General features: G+C 41.3%; 1 protein-coding gene across 1 annotated transcript in view; it reads left to right on the forward strand.

Moving 5' to 3' along the window:
• The window catches only part of COL25A1 (collagen type XXV alpha 1 chain), an 898,191-nt gene that overhangs the window by 598,756 nt on the left and 272,710 nt on the right, over nt 1-26,725 (forward strand). The gene's annotated exons all lie outside the window — the stretch shown is intronic.

Raw genomic sequence — 26,725 nt, forward strand, 5'->3', positions numbered from 1 at the left:
GTTTTTTCAACTTCGCATAGCCTTAATTTGTCTTTTTACAGCATGTGAAATTATGTGTAACTGCTGAGGTATATTTGTTTCAGTTACCATGATGTTGTGTCTGAAGTACTTTATTGATAATGATACAAGAACATAATCAGATGAATTAGTCACATATTTTTTTAAATGTTGTTGCACCTCACTGAGTGGGTTCAGTATCAAGCAGGTACCACAAAGGTTCCTTGGATTAATTTAAAGCATACCTTTACTCTAAATCTCCATTGATCACATCTTAAATGAAAAAAACAATGGTTTTTGGGACTAAACCTACACGTACTTAATGGGCACTCCCTTGTCGCCCTCCAGTCATTCAACTGACTTGGACTTAATTCTCTAAAGATTTGAAGACATTGGCCAACATCTCAAAGGGTTCCTGGTGGACTCTTCATGAGCCACTCTGGTGTTTGACGAAGAGTCTCCAGAACACCCCATTGATTCCACTGTGACTGTCCCAGCTGTTTTTTGTGATTCTTGATTTTTCTGGGTGGTGTTTGGTTGTCACTGTGGAAGCTGTGGAGTGGAACTAGAAGGCCTTTCACATTCACTGATTATTTTCTTGTAAAGTTTTTGATCACCCAATACTATTTTATGTTTGATGTTTGAGTCTATAATTCCGTCACGTGTTTATTGGGCCACTGTCCCGTACTCTTCTGTCAGTTTCTACCGACAGAGAGTCCTGTCAATTCTATGTTATATTACCTACTACACCTACGTTTGTAACCAACATTTTATTCTGTCTCTCTGTATATTTACACTGTTTTGTTACTATTGCAGTTTCTATTTATGTCGATGGAATCCACATGAATATTCTTTACCAGCTATTCAACTCTCTTTGCTGCTGTGCTCAGACATCTCAGAATCAGATCTTTTTATACTAAGTGGTAGTTTTAGACCAATTTGGGTAATTTTAATCTGCATTATGCCTTCACTAGTTCATGGTAAATGCAGGCGTGTGATGTGTTTCAAAATGTATACTTTATTGACTGGAAAAAAAGTCCTACAATAAATAAATTCAATAAGTACCAATTGAGCAGGTTTACATTTTGACAATATCCATTGAAAATACAATTTGTTGTGTAAGTGTCGTTAGATTAAGAATTAAAAAAGTGTAGGTTTTCAGAGCATGTCCAGCAGAGCTCGATTAGGAACCTTTTCAAGAGTTAGATTTGGCGCGGTGACTAAGTTACTCACGAAGGAACTTGGAGACCTCACCCTTAATTGAGAAGCAAGCTTACTTAGGCTAGAGAAAGAATTTTAATCATGTAGAATTGCAATCATATCCGGGTATTAATTTCATGACCGAGGCAGAGAGAACGTACGTGCTGTTTATTAGGTGCATGCTTCCATTCTTAGAGGTAAGTGGGGTGTTGCAGCATATTGATAATTAAAGGGATTTCTTGTGCCAACTATGCTGGATGGAGGTGTAATTGGTGCACCTTATGATTCTGGGATGCTGTAAACTGAGTGAAGTTAGGAAACAAATTTTGGCCATCTCATTGACATTTTGCCAGTCAGTGTTGATTATGCATGACACATTTTTGACAAAACACTCTTAAATGTAGAACATCGATATGACTATATGCAGCTGATCATGTCCTTAAATATAGCCCTTAGCTTTATAAGCAAGGATTAGTAGTGCCCTTCTGCTTATTTTGTTTTTTTACATCTTTACATACAAGAAGAGTTCAAGGTAAATGTTTTTTAAATTTTTTTTATTACATTTTACCTATCCCGTCATCTGTTGACTTCCTCCCCCCACCCTTCCCCGCCCCTGCGTACACTGCTCCTACCTGTCTCGGCCACGCCTGCCCTGCAATGTGTCTGGAGCCAGGGTCAAGAAGGGCAGGGTCTTGTGCACTACAAAGAAGTCTCCCTACTTCAAAGGCTACAGTAGGTATAAGTACTGGACCTCTGACACCGTATACTCAGAACGCTTCTGCACTAATGACGTTCTGCCAGGAGGAAGCACCGTTGTGCTGCCAGGAGGGACAGCTACTTTGCCGCTTGCTTTGCTGTGTTGGCCTGCTTCTTGCTCAGCAGTGCGAGGACTGGACTTTACTCTCTACACCCTGCATCTCTAAAGGTTCTCCAAGGGCTTGTTTGGGCTTTCCTCCTGTTATTGAAGTCTCAGGTATATTAAAAACCTCACCTGCATCTCGCTACCTGCACCTGGGCACCTCTGCATTGAGTCCTGCTCTGCCAAGTGGTGCCAAATCCAGTCCTTGGCCCTTGCAAGTGAGTGGTTGTTGTTGCAATCAAAGAAACCAACACAACAATACTGAAGCATTGCTCATAACAGGCACATTCCCTGCAAAATCAACGCATTGCTGCTGCCTGCACCGAAGCCGTGGACACCCTTCACCGAGTGCACAATGCGATGCAACAACCTCGACTTACAATGCGCCCACAACTGTGCTGACACAACGCCTCTGAATCACTGCTGCTGCTTGAGTCTCGGACAACGCATCGTCAAGGTCTGTGAAGCCTCATCCCCGAATCCAACACATTACACGGCCTGGCATGTTGTCCAACTGACACATTGCCTTTGGCCCAGCGGTTTGACATCGACACCTCAGAACCGAAGCACAGCATTCTTGACACTGACGCTAGGCCTGAGAGATGAACTCCACTCCGTTTGCAGAGTTTGTAGAGTTTTACACACTCAGCAGAACAAGCAGCTTTCGGAAAAACTCCACATAGTGGAAGAGAGTTTTTTCCTTGCTCGCGCTCACCAATGTCAAGTTGGCGAGTGAGATTTCTCAAAGCGGGCAGTTGGATTTCTCAACACGGGCAATCGCAGATGGTCGCGACTGCTCGCATTCAGAAACCTTCCGTTCAAGTTGAGAATGCTGCTGCTCGAGTAGAAAATCTATTTGAGTGTCAGAAAAGAAGTAGCACTCTCTTGCACTGCACGTGGTGCAGTTTGCGCTGATTTTACAGCGCGGAACAAACACCTGGCACTGAAAACCAGTGCAAAAAGCCTGATTAAATACACTCCGCTGCTTGCGGAACTCAGTGTAGCGCAGCAGAGTTTTTAGCCACTTCACCCGCAAACTCCACCCAGGCCTAATCGACGCATCCACAACTTTGTCCGGCGTCAGAACTGCGCATTGCCTGCAACAGCAACACATCACCTCTGTATTTCAACACATCTTCCCCGAGCATCGAGTCATCCAAGGTACTGTCAGCGGGTCTGCATGACTCCTATATCCGGCCTGCGCTACATTGCGGTCGGACTAAACTTTTGGATTTGCCCCGATCAACCACGACCAGATAGCCCCGGTTGCAGCTATAGACTTCTAAAACGGCATTTTGATTTAATCTTGCAAACTTCATATCTTGACTTGTGTATGTTGGATTTTTGTCTTTTTGGTCTTGTTTTACTCAGATCAATATTAGCTATTTTTCTAAACTTGTGTGGAGTACTTTTCTGATGTTTTCACTGTGTTACTGTCTGTGTGTGTGCACAAATACTTTACGCATTGCCTCTTTAGTTTATCCTGACTGCTCTTTGCAAAGCTACCAAAGGGTAAGCACAGATAAACTTTTAGGGCCCAATTACGATGCGGTTAGGAAGGCCTCCTAATGGCATTTGCTCCTTCCGAATTGGATCAGGAGCGTGTCTTCCCGACCGCGGGTTAGATACGGTTAGGAACGTAGGCTCCCATAGAAGTCAATGGAAGTCCATCCAAATCGTATCCGGAAGCATCCGGATGTATCATACTCGGTCGGTCGGACTCTCCCAATCTGAGTCGGTCGGAAACCATTTCCAAACCGAATCAATCAGGAAGATTTCCTAACTGCATTGTAATTGGGCCCTTAGTGTGTATCACACTTACCCTGACTAGGATTGTGGTTCCTGGGGTGCAGGTCTCTATAAACCAGAAACCCAATTTCTAACATTCTCTATAAGTTAGGAATTTAAATTGTGACCCAAGACACCAAACATGAACCGGTTATCTCTTCTCATTCGGGAATTTCACTTATAAAATGTAATTAGGCAACTCAAATGTTATCCGATAGGAGAAATAGGTCTTGCAGTAGTATAAAACGTGAATTTAAGAGTGTTTCCTTACTAGGACATGTAAAACATAAAAGTGTATGTCCTACTTTTCAAATACATTGCACCCTGCCCTCTGGGCTGTCCAGGCCCTCCATATGTATTAAAAAGGAAGGTTCAGGCCTGACAAAAGGTTTATTTTGCCAGGTCGAAATGGCAGATTAAAACTACACTTACAGGCTCTGCAATGGCAGGCCTGAGACATGTTTAAAGGGCTACTTAAGTGGGTGGCACAACCAGTGCTGCAGGTCCACTAGTAGTATTTAGTTTAAAGGCCCTGGGCACATGTAGTACCACTTTACTAGGGACTTTTAAGTAAATTAAATGTGCCAATCAGGGGTGTGCCAATATTACCATGTTTAGGGGAGAGATCACAAGCCCTTTAGCACTGGCAAACAATGGAAAAGTGCACTGAGTCCTAATGCCAGTAAAAACGACATCAGAGAAATGGATGAGGAAGGCAAAAAAGTTGAGTGCCATAATAGTTCAAAAGGTATTGCTATACAGTGGCAAAGAGGCTCCTCTGCTGTGGATTGACTGTTGATGGTTTCTATCGTTGGGATTAGTCACATGACCTGCTCTCAGTGTAGCTTGTGGCACATTTTTGTATATAGGCAATCTGGCATTACAATCTGAGCGTGCAGGATAAGGAAATGCTCTTTAGCGTTGAAATGGCTTGTGGAGGTTTCCAGAATAAAGATGACGGGCCTCATATAGGAAGCCAAATACCGGTCGGTAACGGCCGAAATTTGGTAAATATCCCGTTACCGACCGGTATTTAGGCATTTGCGATGTAGGGGGCTGATTTCTGGATTCGGTATTTACCGAATCGGAAATTAAGAAATCGGTAACATACCGATTCGGTAAATACCGAATTCTGAAATCAGATGTAGGGAGCACTCTAAAGAGTGAAAATTAGTATTAGAAATTCGTTATTTACCACCAAATACAGGTTGGTGATAAATAACGAATACCTTGCAAAAAGTAATATTTTGCAGATTTAAGAGTGCCATGTGGCAGACATACATGCCCTTAGGGCATGTATGTGCGCCACATGTGCACACATGCAAGATTCAGGGGTGCAACAGGGTGTCAATGTGACACCCTGCCACCCTTGAATATGCTCCCCCCATTACCGAATCGGTATTTACCGAATCGGTAATGAGGCATACCTTCCCATTGATTTCTATGGGCCTCCAGGCCCATAGGAATCAATGGGAAGGTATGCCTCATTACCGAATCGGTAAATACCGATTCATAATTACCGAATTTTTCTGATTCGGTAAAATTTAACGAATGATTACCTCCATCACATTTACCGATTCATAAATACCGAATCGGTAAAATTCGGTATTTATGAATCGGTAAATGTGATGCTCCCTACATATGGCCCTACATGAGCTGTTTGTGGTGTAGTCTGGGGCACGTTTTTGGTGGGAAGGCATATTTTCACATGATATGCAGTAGAAAAATGCTCCTTGGCTAGGCTTTTTAGACTAGGGTTGGTTTCTCGCCTTTGGGAGGGTTTGGGGCTATCCCTACAACACAGTCTAAATTTCTGTGTTTTGTGTGTGTGTGTGTATGTATTTGCATTTGTGTGTTTATGTGTATGTCTTTGAGTGTACTCTACGCCTGTGCCGGGAATGTATGTTGGTCTGTGTCGATATATTTTTGTGTGTATGTGTATGTCTCATTGTGTGTGCCTGTGTTGGCTTATCTGTGGGTCTCTAGGTGTGTCTGTGTGCTTATTTCTAGTTGTGTGTCTGTGTGTGTCTATGAATCTATGCTTAGATTTATATGCGTATCTGTGTCTTCAGGTACATATGTCTACGTGTGTGTGTCTGTGTGTGTAGGTTAGGCATTTATATATATATGTGTGTGTTTTCAAGTGCCTAGCTATATGTATCTAAGAGTATGCATGTCTATGTATGCCTGTCTGTGTGTTTGTGTGTCATTAAGTGTCTAAGTGTATATGTCTGGGTTGTATGTATCTAGATGTTTTTGCTTTGGTATGCATGTGTGTGTGGGGGTGCCTATTTTTATTTGCTTAGGTGTGTTTAAGTCTGTTTGTCTCTACATACTGTCTAGGTGTGTATATTTGGGTGTTTCGGTATATATCCGTCTGGATGTATGTGACTGTACAGGTGAGTCTAAGTATGTATCTGTAGGTATAATTCTGGCTGTGTTTTAGAATAGTTGCGGTGGGTCCTTTTGGTGTGCCTCTAGGTATGTATGTCTAGGTGTGTGTATGTGTGTGTGGGTTTAGGTGTGTATACATAGGTCTGTCTGTGTGTATAAATGTATATGTGTGCATGTACAGTTTTGAGTCTCTCTGTATCAATGCATGGTTGTCTAGGGGAACTGTTTGCTGTCTCTAGGCAAATATGTCACGGTTTGTGTACCGGTATAGTTGTGCTTCTCTGTCTGCCCGTGTGTTTGTGTGTTGTCTCTGTGTGTATATTTCGGTGCCGGTCTCAGGGTTTGGCAGTCTAAGCTTTGGTGCCTGGATTTCCTGATTTGGGAAGAGGCGGAAGCAGTCCCACCCTCCATCCTCAGACAAGGCCCCCAGAAACGTCGCTGCTGGAGCTCTGTGACCTGTCGGCAGGTGGTTGCGAGGATTCATTGCCTCTGTCAGGGCTGAACCCTAATCAATGTAAATGGGACCTTGAAAGGGTAAGTGCAGCGGGCTTCTTGGCAGGCTAACAAGTATCTAAATCATTCCTCTCCCCTGCTATCATCTTCCAGCGAATGGTATAATAAGCAGCTCCTGTCTGAGCAGGCGGGCTCTTAATTCTGGATAAATGGCAGACTAATGTCTATCAGGCCAGGCATCATCAGACGGCAGCTGCCTTGAAAAGAGTTTTTGGGGTCTCGCTATAACAACAAGCCACCCAGGAGCCGTGCTTAGACACTTTCATAATGTGTGTTTCTTTTTCTTATTTTTTGGTGTGCACAAGTAAATTTAAATAACAGCTGGGTCTGCACGAAGCTGATAGCATCTCCGAAATGCCTAAACCAGGAGGGATTAGGTTCCTGAAAAGGAAGCCATTCAGAAGTTTATTTTATTATGCTAACCTTTGTTGAATTGAGTGATTATACAGATTTATTGTCCCTGTTGAAATATTTAGCACAGGTTAGCCGTATCCTACTATTTTCAGATGTTCCTAACTGATTTGTTTTTGGTACTCTTTCTCTGGCCCCTATCTCAATGAGCCTAGGTGGGATGTACACGTTGAAAAAAACAGTAGGAAGAGGCACTTTGCGTGAAGTTTCTTCAGCAAAAAACCTAGGGGCTTATTTACAAGCCCCTTGCGCCGCTCGTACGTTACTATTTCCATATTTAAAGTGAGGCATCGGCGGCGCAAGGGGCTTGTAAATAAGTAGTACAGGATTATTCGTGAACTCGAGGAGTAATAAGGAAAACTACCTTACTCCTGGAATTTAGGAGTAATCCAGGAGCACTTTAAGAGTAGTGCATCAGATGTATAGCGACTAAGTAAACTACTGTTTTCTCCAGCGCCATGAAAATGCAGAAGATAAGAGCAAGTCAATAGTTTTCGACTAGTGTGTTGTAGGTAAGGTCAGTGGCGTAACGATAATTTAGCCCCCCCCTTGCAAGGTACGTGGAGGGGCCCCTCCTGACTCTATCAGGAGCTCTGCAGCTGAAGTGCTGTACTGAGGGGGCCCATGGAGCATGCCCCCCCGCGCTCTGCGGGGGCTGCGGGGGCATGTGTTACACCCCTGGGTAAGGTACCCAAGCACAAGATCTGATTCCTTTTCTTTGGTCTTGCAACTGGGAGCCAAGCACATCTTGTGTTGTAACATTCGCACAGGTAAGAGCGGTGAGGTGGGTGCGCGGCAGGACGAGGGTAGTGGAAGTTGACAGACGACGGGCTAAATAAAACCACTTACTTTGCGCTCGCTGCATCACCAACGCAGCGATGCAGCAAGCGCAAAGTAAGTGGTGTAAGCCTGGGCGGCAAATTCCGTTCCGTTCGCGGAATTTGCGGAATTTGGGCAACTTCGCGTTGTGCGGAGAACGTGAAATTGCCCAAAATTTCGCTTTTCGCGACTTCGCGAAATTTTTGCTTGTTCGCGTTCTCAAAATGCGTGTTCGCAAGATATTTATCCACGAGCACGCAAACAGCGATTGTGAACAGGAAAAAAGCATCGCGAACAAGCAATTCCGCGTGTTCGCAGAATTTCTGCGTGTTCGCTGAGATTTTTTACCGTTTCGCGGAGATTTGCGTAACGCGATTACGCAAATTCCGCCCACCCCTAAAGTGGTGTGATCTATTTATTTAATATTATTATTCCGTCGCCTGTCTACTTCCACCACCCTCCACCCCGCCACAGCGCTCTTACCTGTGCGAGCCGCCACTGGGTTATGCAAAAACCTGGGCTTGATTCACAAAGACTCTCTAGCAGTACTCCTGACGTGCTTTAGAATTGAGTAATAAACAGGGAATATTACAGGCGTAAGTCACAGCACACAATTTGTGAATTGTCCCCTGTGTCTGTACATTCATCAACATGTTACCCTCTTATTCGCCTCAGGGTATCATTATTCACAAGCAACAGTCGGCCCAGTACCCCAAATAAGGCTATTTTGCTCTCCAATTAGCAACATTTTACAGCTACTCTCTGCACCAGCCACATCTTTCCAGGCATAATTATGGAAACAAATTGTGAATTCCTTTTTACATACAACAATATTGAAATGTATATTCATGCATGTGGAAGAAAGTCAGAGTAAGTGCAAATGCACTTTCTAACGTTTTAGTTTTTTTTTCTCATTGATAAAATATATTTCTAATGAATAAAGCACTTTTCGTGCTTCCCCTTCAATCCCCAACCCCCATTTGGGGGAGTTTCCCTTTCTCTTCCTACCATTATAAGTAATTTATTTCTGCCTGTGACAAGAATAAATATCCAGCCTTTCTTCAGAGTAGGAATGGGGTCAGAAAACTGTGAATATTCACAAATCTGTAACTTTGTGGGTGTGCACAAAATGCCGAGGCAAATACTAACTCCACAATCATTAAAGCGGCTTTACTCACAAGGAAAGCTCTGTGTGAGTGAATCCCCATACAAGTACAAAACTACATTTCCTTAATTGGAAATGTGGTTTAGAGTTCCTAAATCAGAAAATGTGCACATGTATGGCAAACTAACAAGCGCAAATAGTTCAAACAATAAGGCACACAAACCACAGAGAAAACTGGACCTATATCACAATGCTCAAAGAGGACTGGGGATATCCCTGTTCCAAAGGTCACTTACATCTGAAGACTAGATATATGCAAAAAGAATCACTTGTTAAAAAGAAAGGGCGCACCCAAAGTTAAGCAGTTACTAATGCAGGGACCCACTATGGGGTCCGTTCCTAGTAAGTTTTTATCCTTAATTTGCAATTGGGAGACACTCTTCACTGTTGTACACATGACAGTGATAGTCTTTCCCTTTTTTTTATTCATTCACACCATCCTAGGCAGATGCCTTACAAATTTCATCTGGCCTGATGATGACCCGCTGATTAATGCAACTGGTTGAAACATCAACATTATACAGGTGGCTATGATTTTTATATTGGACTAACCTTGTAGTTGTATCATACACTATTAGTTGGTGTCTTGTGCACTTTTATGTAGCATCTATGGGCTATATGAAATGTGCGAACTTTGAAATTTTTATATGTGTCCTGGATATTGTATGCTATTTCATGTAATTGTAATATATGTAACACTTGAATCATTTGATCCATTGTTAGTACTACTACACTTGAACTTTTACAGATCTACTGGGGATAATTCATATGCCTCAGTAAATTATTTGTACTTTTACCTTTCAACGCAAACAATCATAATGTGTTCATGCATACATTACATGTGATCTCTATCACTTAAAACATTCCATAATGATTGTGTATATGATTTACCTACATATGTGCAGTGTATGCTCTTCCATATGTGCCCCTAACCCGTTCACATGTTAGTGCCCCGGTTACTTACCGATAATCTTCAATATACCGAGTGTAGTCTTCCTCACCACATGGGTTCACTACGTCAGTAATGTGGCGAGGAAGACTTAAGAGGAGGTAATGCCTCGGTTACTTACCGGTAATCTTCCTTACTCTGAGTGTAGTCTTCCTCAGCAGATTACTGGAATAGTGAACCCATGTGGCAAGGAAGACTTACGAGGAGGAAAATAGATGTTACATTACAATGCTGTACAGTCCCAGTGCAGGTGTTGTAAGGGGAATGTGGTGCAAAGGGTCTGAACATCAGTGCAGTCATAACTTTGTGGATAGATTGAACAGAAATGCGTATGACTATCTATAGATAGGCAAGAGTGACGAATGTGCTAGTTTACATGTGTATCTCCTTACCAGTGTTGTAGTAAGGGGGGGCTAGCCCCCCCAGGTGGCATGAGCTTTGGGGGCGGTGGCCTCTCCCCGATCTTACCTGCGGCCGTGCGATGTGGCCGTCGCAGGACTCGCCAGCACCCCCCACCCCGCTCTTCGTGTGGCCGCCACAACAGCTAGCTACGCCACTGCTCCTTACCTTTGTGAATAGCTCCCTTGAAGTTTGCCAAATTAAAAAGTATTTAAAGATGCTTGTGCAGCATTTTCGTGCAACACATGAAACTAATGTTAGCCACACTGGTCCTGTCACTGTATGAGGTCGCACTACAGATTTAGAGTGTGGTCTCTCAAACTTTGTTAAAATAATATTCAGTTATAAAACCACTTAAACGAGTTTTTACGAAAATAGGTTGCTTCTAAGACAGAGTTTATAGGTTTTGCAATAGATTTATGTATCGTTCCTTAACCCCACATGGCCAGTTTTATAGCACAAATTATAGAACAGACCTGTGTTTACCCTGGCTGCCAGACAGCAATGCAAACTGTGCTTTTCCACATAGAGGTTTGAGTTACTGTCGCTCCGAGGAACCCACAGAAAGAATGTTAAAAATTCTGCAAGTCCCTGCCTGCGATCTTTCAGGTTAGGCGTGTGGGTACAATACACTTATCACAGAATTTACGTAGTTTTTTTAAAATAATCTAATTAAGATATTACACATTTTAGAAAAACGTTTATCTACAATAACAATAAGAGGAAATTATCTATGTGATTGAAAATTACTGCTACATTGAAAAAAAACACATGCTAAAGTATATGACATTATGCACAAAGTGTTTTCTACACCTCAGTCGAATTTTAAGTGCACAAATAAGTCATCCACGAGTTCCGATTCGAGATTCTGATTTATAGAGTCTGAATTAATGGGATTTTATGCCTGCACAAAGAACTTTGTCCTTGTCCAGTGGAATATGTGCCTTTGTGGCACATTTTTAGCAGTCCTGTGTTTTAGGATGAAACCGGGAAGATGGGTGCACTAATGGGAGGGGCTGGAGGCATTGAAAAGAAAGTGCTGCACACACACAAAGTTCCTAATTGGAACTAGAAGTGGGTTTTTTATGTCTTTAGATTTACTAAAACATTTGTATATTGTGTTGTGCCTATTCAAAAAATGCACTTTGCGGTTTGGTTAGTTTACTTAGGTACTGACAAATGCTAGTCACAAACCTACATGCGGAAGCTCCATCTCTGCCACTCCTATCTCTTATGCACGAAGATGTCATCCCCCGACTGCGGGCATTTCTGCGCCTACAATTTAGTAGCAAATGTCAGAAAGACAAGGAAGTGGCTTGAAAATAACTACTTACTACTAAATGTGTGGGATTGAGGGAGAAGTATGAGTAAGGAGCATGCACCCTCCCACAAAAGACACATTGCTTTTCACAAACTGCACTTCTAAAGTCACTACAGCCAAAAAAGTACCAAACCAGTTGTAAATGTACTCAACTTCAGACCCGGAGTTAGTCCTGACACATATATCCAACCACTATTATTGCAACACATTCCCACAGAAAATAATGGAGACGGGAACCAAAAATAGCACCAAATTTGAAATACTGTTAAAACAAATGTATTGAATTTTAATGACTATTAAAAAAAAAAAAAAGTTGAACATATTTAAACTAAATATTTAATTTAGAATTTAGTTAATAGTTTGCAGCATTTTTATATTGTTATACATTTAAAATAAATATGTAAAAATAACGTACAAAAATATTCTTAGTATTACTACTTTTAATAATTACTTTTCACTACAATTTTTTATACGGAGATCTCCAACCTGGTGGCAGTAGTATAGTAACTTTACACTCCTAAATAAGGCTTCACCCCCTCAATTCAAGGAGTGGAAACATGTAACTCCCCACTTTGTTGTAAATTTACACTCATAAATGGCAAGTTGTCAAAAGAATCACATTTACTATAAGTATAAGAGTAAATTTACATTTGTAGATTTACTTAAATGTAAGTTTACCTTTGTGAATGGGCCCTAAAATACTTATTTGTATGCAGCTTCCAGCCAGGCCTCTTCATCCATACATCTGTTTTGTCATTCACATTTTTCTTTTGGCCACTATAGCCTACAGCATGGGTCAAAGATTCAGCCCACTACAGCCACTGGCTGACATCATTGTGAGTGACAGCATGATGAAAAGAGCAAAAGCTGCACCAAAGTAGTTATTTCAGTGCATTTGTCTACTATATTAATGTGTGCTCTTTGAGGCAATTTTTTAAAAAATTTTTATAATGACTAGAGCCCTGCAACTCCTCTAACAATAACGTTTTACTAAAACACCTGACAAATCAAAACAAGCATTGACAAAGCCAAAAGGCTGAAACTCAATGCCAGACCTATTGGCTTTGCCAATGCTTGTTTGTGAATCCAGAAATCTAAATAACTTGTTGAAGCTGGTCCAAAATGTACTGATATGCGTGTTAGCCTGATTTTGATGAAATGGGCCTAGCTTGTTCATGCTCATCACTGAGAATTTAAGCACCAATTCAGTGTTATTTAAGCGTAATGATTTTTCTTTAACATGAGCCAGTCATACTTCGATGTGTCTGTGCTGTACAATAACAAGTGCATAACACCTATGCATGGAAATAAACACCACAGGATGGCATATTTCAAGAGACAGTGCAATGTATATAAAAATTACAATAGTTGGTAGAAGCCCAAAACTATAATGACAGTGTCTCCCGGGATATTGAACAGAGCCTATTTATGTTCTAACTTGCAACAAAAAATAGGTTTAAAAGTGAATGTATGAGGGTACTGCTACTGAGTAACAAAAATAATATGAGTATTGATTTCTACCAGTTCAATGAACGATCTTCAAGAGTAGTCTGCGGTGCATGGTGTGAGACTACCCTTTATACACATATCGCTATTTTCTGTATCATGAGATTCAAAAAGTTATGATATGATCAGTTGTGTAATTAAGCTGACGAAACACATCACTTGGGGACCATTAGCCTACAACTAATAGTCAAGGGCACATAAGAGGTGGAACATGAGACATGTGCAAACATATATTTGTAAGAGAGTTTTGGGATCCCAACACTTTTATAAGAGCAAATATATATATATAACTACTGACGGTCGCCAGTGGTTAGTTATGGTTTGGACCTAGTTTCCATTGGACAAGTGTTTTTTAATTTGCTTACAACTTTGCTGCTATTTTCGACTAATTTTCACGAAATTTTCCCCAAAAAGTGACCTCCTGTTTCTAGTTGCCTTTGGAAAGTTTCAGGCTGATTCATCAAGCGCAACCAAGAAAAAGGGGGGAGTTAAAAAATGTTATTTCCCATACAGATTTCAGGCACAACTACAGCCCAAACTGCTGAATGGAATTACACCAAATTTGGCAGAAAGCTAGATTTAGGTCCAGAAAGAGTGCTTTTTGTGATTTGGTGAAAATCCTTTCAGTAGTTTTTGAGATATTGAAGGAAAAAGAAAAATAGCTATCTAGGGATGCAGAACCATCACGGATCCTTTGCGGCGCCCCGTAAATCCTTGCTCCAACAGTAATGCTATGATTGGCTGGCAAGAATTTGAGTAGAAAGTTGTGGCTGCCTTTTTAGATATGAGGGAAGGGTCCCGGGCTGAGGGAATTCAGATTAAATGTAATAAATAGAGTCAGGATAGAGGTACCCTAACACCATGGGTGCAATATAGGGGTCAGTGGGGGACCCCTGATGGGCAAGGAAATGCCCTGAAATGTTTTCTTTCCACATGCAAGGATTCGCAAGTTGGCTGCAACATACAGCGCAATCCCCTGTATAAAGTTATGGCGGGGCCGTGAATTTGGCCTTAAAATAAAAAATATATATATGTACTCACAGACAAACTCAGACACTCATCCATCCACTCACAAACCCACTCAGAGTCTCACACCCACTCACAAACCCACTCAGACACTCGCACACACACTGACAGACCCACTCAGAGACTCTCACACCCACAGACCCACTCAGAAACTCCCACTCACAGATCCACCCAGACACTCTTACACCCACTCACAGACCCATTGAGACACTCATACATCCCCTCACACACTCACAAACCCACGTATAGAATCAGTCATACTCTGACACACCCATTCACAGACCCACTCAGATGGACACTAACAAACCCATTCACATATCCACTTACACACTCACACACTCACACACTCACTCACAGACCGACTCAGACAGTTTCACACTCACTGACAGACTCAATCAGACACTCACAGACCCACTCAAAGACCCACTCAGACACTCTCACACCCACTCACAGATCCACTCAGACACTCATCACCCACTCACAGACTCACTGAGACACCCACACACTCACTCACAAACTCACAACCCCACTCATAGAGCCATTCATATACTGACACACCCACTCACAGACCCACTCGGACAGTCACACACCCACTCACATATCTACTCAGACACACACACCCTCTCACAGACCCACTCAGCTACTCTCCCACCCCTTCACAAACCCACTCAGACACTCTCACTCCCACTCCCACTCACAGACTCGCTCAGACACACTCACACCCTCTGACAGACCCGCTCAGAAATGTATACACCCACATACAGACCCACTCAGATGCTCACACATCCACCCAAGACCCACTCAGACACTCCCATTCACAGTGTCACTCAGACACTCACACACCCACTCAGACACTCTCACACCCTCTGAAAGACCCACTCAGACATTTATATCCCCACACACAGACCCACTCAGACACTCACACAACCACCCCAGACCCACTCAGACACTAACACACCCACTCACAGACCCACTTAGGCACTCACACACTCACTCACAGACCAATTTAGACACTCGCACACCCACTCATACACGCAAAAATGCACTTACAGAACCCTTCAGACACTGACACGCCCATTGATAGACCCACTCAGACACTTACATACCCACTCACAGACTCACTCAGATACTCAAACCCACTCACAGACCCATTCAGTTCTGGTTAGACACTCACACACCAACTCAAACACTCTCTTACATACTCAGGCACACACACACCCACTGACAGACCCACTCAGACACTCTCACACCCACTCACAGACTCACTCAGACACTCACCAACCCACTCACAGACCTACTCAATCACTCTCACACCCATTCACATAACCTCTTACAGACTTAGACACCGACTCACAGACCCACTCAGACACTAACACATCCACCCCAGACCCACTCAGCCACTCTCACATCCACTCAAAGACCTACTTAGACACACACTTACTCACAGACCCATTGAGACTCTCACACACCCACTCACACACTCACCAATCCACTTACAGTGCCATTCAGACACTGACACATCCACTGACTGACCCCCTCAGACAATCACACCCCCACTGATAGACCCACTCAGACACTTACATACCCACTCACAGACTAAAACAAAAACACTCTCTCACCTACTCAGGCACTCACATGCCCACACACAGACCCACTCAGACACTCTCACACCCACTCACAGATGCACTCAGACACTCAAACCCACTCACAGACCCAATCAGATCCATTTAGACACTCACACACCCACTCAGAAACTCACAGACCCACTCACTGACCCTTCTGAAATCCTTGAAGCATTGTACTTCTATCAGAGCACAATCTTTTCTGTAATCACTTTGCCCTCTGGGATATTTCTACTTCTCTCCTGGTGACATGAAAGTATATGGCCCTTTATTTAAATTACTATAACTAACTAAATGAACAAATTAACTTGCAAGCTCCTCAAACAAGCACTCAGACACCCACTAATACACTCATAAGATCACTCACACACCCACTCACAAACCCATATAGCCCCTCACACATCCACTCACTCACTCACAAAACCACTCATAAACCTTCTCACCCACCTGTACAGTCACTCATATACCCATTTACACTCACCAATAGAGCCACTCACACTCTCAATCACGCACCCACAAAACCACTACACACCCACTCATAGACCCATACAGCAATCACACACCCACTCACACGCTCATTTAGTCACTCAAACCCACTATATAACGTATGCAGCTACTCACACACACACTCACAGGTTACAGTAGCAGAAATCCAGTTTAAAAAACCTTAGAAATGCACTGAAAAAAACACAGGTTACAGGGACATTATAGTTAGGAAATAACATTGAATAAACCTTAGAAATGCACTGAAAAAAACAAAGGTCACAGGGACAGTTTAGTTAAAAAATAGAATTAAAAACCCCTTAGAAATTCACTGAAAAAAACAAAGGTTACAGGGATATTTTAGTTAGGCTCAGATTGTACACACACAAAACCATTGAATTCTGCAGTTATAGTTACCTGAGCTAACTGTAACTTACACCCCTGCAATGCACTGCTTATGACCTCACATATTGCATCACTCATGACATGTTAAGTGACATCTCTAATGACATCACTGATGATATCACTGATGACATCTCAAATTACACCACAGATTACATCATACACAGAACCACTCACACACCCACTCACACCCCATACAACCAACTCTCACACATCTACTCACACACCCACACAACCACTCACATACCCATTCACAGTATGCTAATGACACAGTAATATGAATTGATAAATAAATGAATGATTAAAATCTGTAGTGTAGCTCTTTAAACACACTCATCACAGGGTGATTTCAGCTGGTGGTACTGGCTGCAGGATTTCTGTATTTTTTTTATCCTAAAGCTGTGTGGTTGTTTCTGGTGCAGAAGAAGAAGGTTCCTTAGCTAGAGTTGTTGGACTCTTGGACGATGCTACCCTTTTAAGATGATCAAGGAATCTCAAGTAGATTTTTCTGGATGGGCACAGGCCGCATTCCTTCCTGCAGTTCTATGTTTTATTACAAAGGCAGTCTGGCTGGACTGTTCCCATGAGGCACAGGGTCAAGTCTGATTTGCTTATGGCTGGGTCTGAACAGGGGTGGCGAAGTGAGCTAAAGAACTATGATGGATTCAACCCAGATCTGTGACTGAGGGTGAGTGTTAAAAAAGTTTCAGCTCTCTGTCCATTATCTCCTTGTGTTTGTTGTGTTTTATTACAAAGGACTTTAGGAGCTTTCAGATGATGCATTTTTGGATGAGGCACAGGTGATTTTTGCGTTAACAGAAAACCAGTGCCATGATTTCAGACAGCGGTTTCATTCCTACTACCCACTTTAATACACAATTCTAGACAAAGTGGATGCAGGAAATAACACGTTTTGGCAGGGTGAGTCACAGTTATTTAGTGTAGTTAGGTCAGAAGTTGATGGTGTTTTTCCTACTATTGCTGCAAAACTTGGGTTAGGTTGGATAAAACAGAATGTAACAAGGTAGGCAATGGTAGTGTTGGGATGCACAGGTGACTTTTTGGTGTAAAATATACACATTTGATGCTTTCTGTGCTGAAGTTTATCAAGATCATACATTGTCCAAATGAACCAGCAATAAGAATTCACCTTAAAATAATTCAGCGCAAAGGGTGCAACTAGAGATTTTTGCAAGTCTAAAATGATTCTCCAGAGTAATATGGTTGCAGAAGACTGGTCATATTGCTTAAAAATGACATTTTATTGTTTCTCTCATCCATAAGCTACATCGGACGAATAACTCAATCAGCATTAAACTCATTTCTGAGCAGAAACATAATTGCTTTCCAAATTGCTTGGTCTCGCCATAGTTACCACGTACGATATAGAAATGTGCTCATTCACTGTTGCCTAATACTCGGGGGCATATTTACAAGAAAATGGCGCAGCGTGGAGCTGCAAGCAATTTAGCTGTGCCGCGCTGCTTCCAGTGGCGGCTGCTCCCATGAATCGGTATGGAGCAGGGAGGGGGTGTAAAAAATATAGGATCACTTACCTGCCGGCCTGCCAGCTGGCCGGCCGCCTCCATCTTCTCCCCTCTTTACCTGGCTTCTATGCTGGCAGGAAGCACCCAGGCTCCATAGGCCAATCACAATGCTGCAATGCAGCATTGTGATTGGCCTGAGCGTGGTGGCTTGGCGCTCAGACAGGAAATGGGAGCCTGGGCATATTCTCCACCCAGGCTATAATGCAGCCTGGATGACAACATGCAAAGTGTGCATGAATGTTTGGCCGGCCCAAGACTGCCGGCCAAACATTCATGCACACTTACAAAGTTTGCTTACCACTCCCCCTGCTCCTGTCATCAGAGCAAACTCACCCTGCCCCACAAAACTGCCTCAGCGCTGAAAAATAAAATCATAACAACCTCGCCATATTACCTTTTTATTTTTCCTTGATTGCAGTGCTGAAAGGCAGTGGGCGACTCCAGTGGCGTAACGCAGGCCCCTGCAGCCCCCGTGGTGCGAGAGCCCCCTCAGCATAGTACTCTAGCCTGAGAGCTCCTGATTAAATCTGGAGTGGGCCCCTCCATGTACCTTGCAGGGGGGCCCCCTCAAGTTTTTATCTGCCACTGAGCGACACTCCTCCACCTTACAAAACACAAAAACAATAATTAATGGTGTTTTGCTCCTTCGATGTGTGCTGCAGAATGCAGTATACATAGAGAGAGCAAAAAACACGGAGAAATGAAGGTTTTTCTTCTTCTTGTGCCACTCTATTGCCTCCTTTTAGGAGGCATTCATTTTTGGCGCTGCCTCAGATTTACAGATCCTTGTAAACTCGGGTAGTGTCCAAAAGCCATGGGTGTTGCGTGGGAACACCTATAGCAACACTCATTGCATGCCACTTTGCAACAGAAAACTTCTGTGAGGAGGGCCATATTTACAAGGTGGCGCAATGCACTTGTAAATATGCCCATGGATGTCTTTAAGGAATGATGGGCTAGAATAAAAACTGATTACACTTTTGTAAACATTTGCAAATGTGTGTGAGGATATGTATTCAGAGGTAGTGAGGGATGCCATGCTAAGTGTATTCTATTGTAATAGCATTTATATAGTGCATACTGCTCCTGACGAGGTATTGAAGCAATTTGCTCTGGGCAGCATGCTGCTCTGGAATCCGAAGATAGCAATTTTTTTGTGGTTATTGGGATTTGTCTTGTGCTCTGAAGGAAAACATTATATGCATTTACTCCAGTTTCTATGTGGTTATTAGTAGTTAGGTCTGAATTTTAGTTGGGGGGTATACGGAATTCATAAACATTATTGCCTGTATTACTAGTTGAGCTGCATGATATTAGGCATTATGTTTTGGAAGAATTACTTATAAGGAGAAGTTATGATCTTCGAAATGAGGTGTGGCAGTTTTCAGAAACACAATAATAGGGATTAAGGTAAACTTGCCTGGAACCTGTAGTGGGCTATGCTCAGACAGGGGAGGTAAACAGGTTGGAAGTAAGGGAGGCTAATTTGAGAGAAAGAGGGAGAGGCCACAATCGTAAGTTTTAAATGAAGGTCAATTTTAATGCGAACACTGAGGAGGCTTTGTACAGATTGCAGGCAAAATAAGGATGTCAAATTTAAATTTAATTTTAAATACTCCCGTATTAGTTTCATTTGATAAGCACTAGAATCGGGTGAAGGGTCTACTCCCGAAATACTACTACCAGACCACTATTCTAAGTAGAACAGCTGATCAGCTCAAAGATTGGAAGCATGCTGAAATGGCTGGACACATACACTGGGATATACTGAGAGGTTATGGCTGCCCTCAAAGACAGCAGAAACCTCATGACCATAGCAACATGAGAGAATATATGGGTCAATTAAACACTGATAAGGACATTCTGCAGATGCTGCATCGGATGTGTTCTGATGTTCATCCTAAATTTTTAGCTCACAGTATTACTTACAGAACAAAGTGGGTTGCATTTTGGATACCCCTGGTTGTGGTGTGGTGTAAGATGGAGGTCAGACTAGCTTCCTAGACAACTGAGGTGTAAAGCCAGGATTCCAGTGGATGGAAGATGGAGACCAAGACAATGAAGTGAAAAGGATGTAGACAGGGCTTCTTTTATCAATTCCATCAACCATGGTAGCTAAGGGTGCTGATTAGTTCTTCCTGAGCGCTGGTATAATCTATGGGATGAAAGCTCCTGCTGTAGAGAACTTGAGGACTGGGCAAGTTCTGTACTGCGGTATAATGGCAGGAAAGATAACTCTGGTGGCCAGAGGTCTGTATGCTGTCTGCTCACAGCTTTGACCCATGTACACGCGTTTAAAGTGTATTTTTTACATTTTGATATAGACCTCAACTGAGGTCAACAAATACACAAATATAATTTTAAAACATTTATCATGGTACCTGTAGCATCAGCTTTCAGCATTTATAATGTAAACACATTGTCGTCATGGCTTTTAAAACAGCTTTAAGAAAAAAGAACTTGTTTAAGAATTATACAACTAACAACAGATAAATTCACCCAGTGGTGATTTTTCAGAGCTTAGTTAGATCTTATGAAAAAGTGGCATTATATCTGAGCCTTAAATGTTTATAATTTTAAAACATTATCATCATAGACTTTAAAACAACTTTAAAAAACTCTTTTAAAAATGTATACAGTTGATAACAGGCAAATTCCTCCGGTGGTGATTTACAAAGCTTAATTAAACTTTATGTAGAAGAGACGTTATGTCTAATACTAATAGGCTTTAAATATCTCTGCCGGGCTTCAACTAGGGTTGGATTAGGGCAGACAGATACTACATGAATTAGATCTTGTATTCCTCCCTTACACATGTCACAGAGACCTGTTGTGTTTTCAGAGTTATTCCACTGTGCTATGTGAACTTTTAAAGGGAGAATTTCCAACCTCAGTAAAAAATACAGCGCCGTAGCCTATGATCTAATGAAATATAAGTGTATTTCTTAGGGGATTTATGGTCTATGGTTTTTTCCATATTCGGTATAGTGTTTTGAATTGAGACAGTGTTCTACGTCCAGATCAAAGCTTAATCTTGGGGTCAGATTCTTTAAAAAGAGCTTTAAAAGTGCCAGTGTCCAAGTTTGTAAAATTGCTACTGTGCAGTGAGATAGGTTAAAAGCTGTATTAAGATTTATATTAAAAGAGTACCGCGATGACTCATCTCTGAAAGTTTGCAGTTTTTAAATGTGCCTTAAAGAACCTGAGTCAGCATGCAAAAGATTATATGCCCATCTTAATATATTTGAGATAGCTCTTGCATATATACTAGCTAAGGAGAGTTTGAGGCGTATTACTTGGGCTGGAACAGCTTGGTTTACTCCTACCAGTTTCCATAGAGAATTGCCTTCTCTCGTTTTTACAAATTGCCAAGTTTTTATATGTGTATACTCTAGACCATACGTTAGAATGGGAAGGATTTTCATATGATGGACCGCTAACAAAGGTTGGAAGTGTCTGTTTCCGCAGGAGGAGTATAGCCTCAACAGTGCTCCTACGTAGGCATCTGCCTTTCGAACTATATGATGTAGGTGAGAGGAGTTCTGTAAAGCTTGGGTAAAAATCTGACCTAAGTAAGTGTATTCTTTGACGGTCTCTAGTGGTTTTCCTCCAAATGTCCAATAGAAAGGTCGGTATCGCTTTTTTCCCTTAAAAGGTGACATTTTGGTTTTCAAGATGTTTGGGACTAAAAAGTTGTCATCTGCATAGGCACTCAGTGCATTTAAATTTCTTTGGAGTCCTATCTGTGTAAGATCTAAGATCATAATGTCGTCAGCGTACATTAAGATATGTATATCAGTCAGTGTTAATTTTGGTGGAAACTTTTTTACTTGGGTGAACTACTCTGGTAGGTCGCTTAAATAAAGAGAATAACAAGGGGGCAGGGAGACAGCCTTGTTTTAGACCATTTGACGTGGTAATTGGTCTAGTTAAACCCTTTTTTCCCCCCCATTTGCACCAGGTTTCTGTATGGAGGGATATAATTATTGTAAGTACATTTTGTGGGATCTCTAGCCTCACCAGTTTTTTCCAGAGTGTTGGCCTGTCCACCTATCAAAAGCCGTGGTAAAATCAATAAAAGCAAGTATACAATTTGTAATTTTGACACGACATATTTGTCCAGTATCGTGGGTAAAATAGCGATATTGTCTGTTACTGAGTGCTTTGGGCGGAATCCTGCCTGGGACATAGGAATTGCTCCACTGGAAAAGGCCCAGTCCTTAAGATGGTCCAGGACACAGGCTGCAAAGACCTTTCCCGTTGCGTCGAGTAGGGCAATTTTTCAATAGTTCTTTTGGTCTGTTCTAGAGCCTTTTTAAGATAGGACCACAATACTCCCCTGCCATGATTTTAGAATATCTCCTGTTGCAAAACAGTAGAGAAATAGGGGGGATAGAAATTTGCTCCACCCGTCCGGATTCGCTTGAAGAGCCTTAATCGGGATATTGTCCGGTCCCGTTGCTGCTGTAGATCTTGCAGGCTTTATAAAGTTAGCTATTTGTTTAGGTGTTGAGGCTACTGCAACAGCATTGAACTGCTCCTTCCCTTGAGCCTGCTGATCCCATTTTCTGCCTTCTGTGAGTTTAGTTTATACAAATTATGGATATATTTTTCCCAGGCCGATGCTGACGCTGGGAGTGCTTGTAATGTTTTTCTGATACCCATTTGTTTGGCAGCTAGGCTTCAAAATGATTTACTGTTTTTACTTTTTACTGCCAATTGAATGCCTATCCAGTTTTTGTCTTTTTCCTCTTGCTGTTTTTTCGCATCTAATCAGACTATTTAATTTTACAGATTCATAGTCTTTGTTCATTCCTTTAGAGTGCATCCTTCTCTGTTCATGCCTGTTTGAGTGTTCCTGAAGAGGTACAACGACCAAGGACACTGTTTCTTCATAATTCGTTATCTGGTTTACTTCTTTACTGAACGGGTCGAAAAGCATAACAGAGATTACGTTATTCATTCTCTCAAATTGCTTTGGAGTTCCAGATGATCCTACCGTTTTTATGATCTACATCAGCATGACCATTCAAAGAACCTAATGACCAAGGGGTAGTAGATTGCAGTATGAGTTCTATTTTCAGAAACAAAGGTGTGTGATCACTTTCATGTATATCCTGTACGTTCAGTGATTGCACTTTCTGAAAAAAGTCCATGCTACAGATTACATGGATCACTGAAAAAATATCGAGAAGGAGAATATCGACCTACCAAAATATTGAGGAAAAAATATAGAATGCCAAAATATCGAACCCCTATCTCCAAACAGGTAAGTACAAAAATATAGAAACCAAAATATCGTTGAAAAAATATAGTTAGTCAAAATATCGAACTTTTAAATGTCTTAAAAGTAATGTAAAATTAATGCAATAATACATATAACTAACTGAAACATACTTAAAAATACCTAAATAACGTTAACATTAATAAATAATTCATGTAAGTAAAAAAAAAAATACACATATTAACGTAATATTAATTAAAAATATTCAATATCTTTTGCGTAGGATAGCGGGTGGGTAAAATTTACTATTACCACTCCAGTAAGTGCAATAGTAGGGAAAGCATTGGATAGCGGGAGGGTAAAAATTACTATTCCCACTCCAGAGCGTGCAACAGTAGTGAAAGCGTTGGATAGCGGGAGGGTAAAATTTACTATTCCCACTCCAGTGAGTGCAACAGTAGGGAAAGCGTTGGATAGCGTAGGGGTAAAAATTACTATTCCCACTCCAAAGAGTGCAACAGTAGGGAAAACATTGGATAGAGTAGGGGTAAAAATTACTATTCCCACTCCAGAGAGTGCAACAGTAGGGAAAGCGTTGGATAGCGTAGGGGTAAAAAATACTATTCCCACTCCAGAGAGTGCAACAGTAGGGAAAGCGTTGGATAGCGTAGGGATAAAAATTACTATTCCCACTCCAGAGAGTGCAACAGTAGGGAAAGCGTTGGATAGCGGGAGGGCAAAATTTACTATTCCCACTCCAGTGAGTGCAACAGTAGGGAAAACGTCAGATGGCGTAGGGGTAAAAATTACTATTCCCACTCCAAAGAGTGCAACAGTAGGGAAAGCGTTGGATAACGTAGGGGTAAAAATTACTATTCCCACTCCAGAGAGTGCAACAGTAGGGAAAGCGTTGGATAGCGGGAGGGTGAAATTTACTATTCCCACTCCAGTGAGTGCAACTGTACGGAAAGCGTTGGATAGCATAGGGGTAAAAATTACTATTCTCACTCCAAACAGTGCAACAGTAGGGAAAGCGTTGGATAGCGTAGGGGTAAAAATTATTATTCCCACTCCAGTGAGTGCAATAGTAGGGAAAGCATTGGATAGCGTAGGGGTAAAAATTACTATTCCCACTCCAATGAGTGCAATAGTAGGGAAAATAACAATGTAATATTTTATTAAAAAGAAATTAATTATTAATACCAAAAAAGTATTAAAATTAATTACCAATCACACAATATTTAATAATTAATTAATTATAAATACCAATTTTTTTTTAACTAATTACCTATTAATAATTAATTAACAACCAATTAATTTTCAATATTAAAAAATGATATATACAAATAATACCAATTAATAATTGATTAATAATAAATTAATTATCAATATACAAAATTTATTTCAATAATTAATTATTTACAATTAAATTACTTCCCACCATATTCCCCTATAAACCCGCAACCCGCTACAAATAATAAATTAATACAATTCACATAATTATCAATTAAACAATTGATACAAATTAATTACCAATTAATACAAATTATTTACCAATTAATAATTAATCAAAAACCAATTAATTTTCAATACCAATTAATAATTACCTAATAACAATTAAATTACTTCCCACCCTAATCCCCTATAAACCCACAACCCGCTACGGAATTAAATTACACAAAAATTAAATAACATAAAATTCATTACTTTAAAAATATTCAAACATACATTCCTAAATTAATACATACTTTTAACACATATACTAACACTTAAAACACTATAAAAAAAATTGATAGTTTTAACAACTATAATATGAATGTCGATATTACTTACTTCTATATTATTTAAATTGATATTTCTTACCTGATTTTCGATATTCTTCATCACTATATTTTGGCAATTCGATATTCTGTCCATTCTATATTAAAAACTCGATATTCTGTCCAGTCGATATTTTTTATTCGATATTATGTCTGTTTACCAGATTACATAGTCTAAGATGGAAAGACTGTTAGTACCCGATCTGGTATATACGGCCGGGATGTCCCCTTCTACTCTGCCATTTAAAATTACTCCATTCATTGCGGTAACATGAGAGAGTAGTAGTTTCCCTCATTTATTAGCTTTTATCTCTGTTGGGAATAATGGCTTTAGAATAAAACAGGCTTCCTCTTTTTCACACTTTCCCTCTTTATCTAGTAAAGTATTAGAGATGTTCCCATTAAAGTCTCCAACAATCAATACTGGTGGGTAGCCTTTATGAGCCATTGCTGTTTCAATCTTCTCAAATATTTTTGCTAGCAGACAGTAATTGCGGGGTCCCGGCGGTAAACCATGTACACAATAGAGGGGTAATGTGCTTGCTGCAAGGCAGTTGTGGGACATGGCAATCATAGCTTTGTGATATACATAGATAGCTCACTCTTACAGTTGCAGAAACCCTGGAGTGACCTGTAGTCAACAAGGTCCAAAGGTTGTATCCAGATGTATCTGGCATGCTTACAGTGCATGCATATTTCTTATATGCAGAGCTTCGGATACCCAAACACCTGCCTCCAAATCATAGTTTACCTCTTGAGAACTTGTGAAGTGACAAGCTGGTTGCCTTTGTTTCTTGGCATCAAGGTGTTTGCCTGCAGCTACCTCCCAGAGAAGGGGAGACCGGTATGGAAGGAGAGAGCATCTGATGACCTTTTCTTGAAGCGAGGCACTTGGGTTGGGCTGAGCTGGGACTAAAGTAAGAGGCCTCCATTCTGAATGGATCCTGGTAACGGCACCAGGAAAACCGTCAGCACATTTCACTGGAGCGGACCCGGATCCGGCTCAATAATAGCTCCTTGAGCCAGGATCCAGATGAACCATTTTGAGGGTCCTTTCTCTGTACTAATGAAAAGCCTCCAGACCTGTCTCTGTGATTTAGGAACATTCTCTGTCACTGTGCCGCATAAACCTGAAATTTAATCTTGCAACTCAAGGTCAAGTGTTATGTGAATGCCCTTATTATCTTTACTTTTGTGTAAGGCACCTTTTATAAGTCTGTTCCAATAAGTCTTTAAGTGACCCAGACAATAACGACCCCCTTCATTAGAACTGGAAAATC

The sequence above is a fragment of the Triturus cristatus genome, chromosome 2_2 (assembly GCF_964204655.1).
Source record: "Triturus cristatus chromosome 2_2, aTriCri1.1, whole genome shotgun sequence".
In the NCBI taxonomy this organism is placed as follows: domain Eukaryota; kingdom Metazoa; phylum Chordata; class Amphibia; order Caudata; family Salamandridae; genus Triturus; species Triturus cristatus.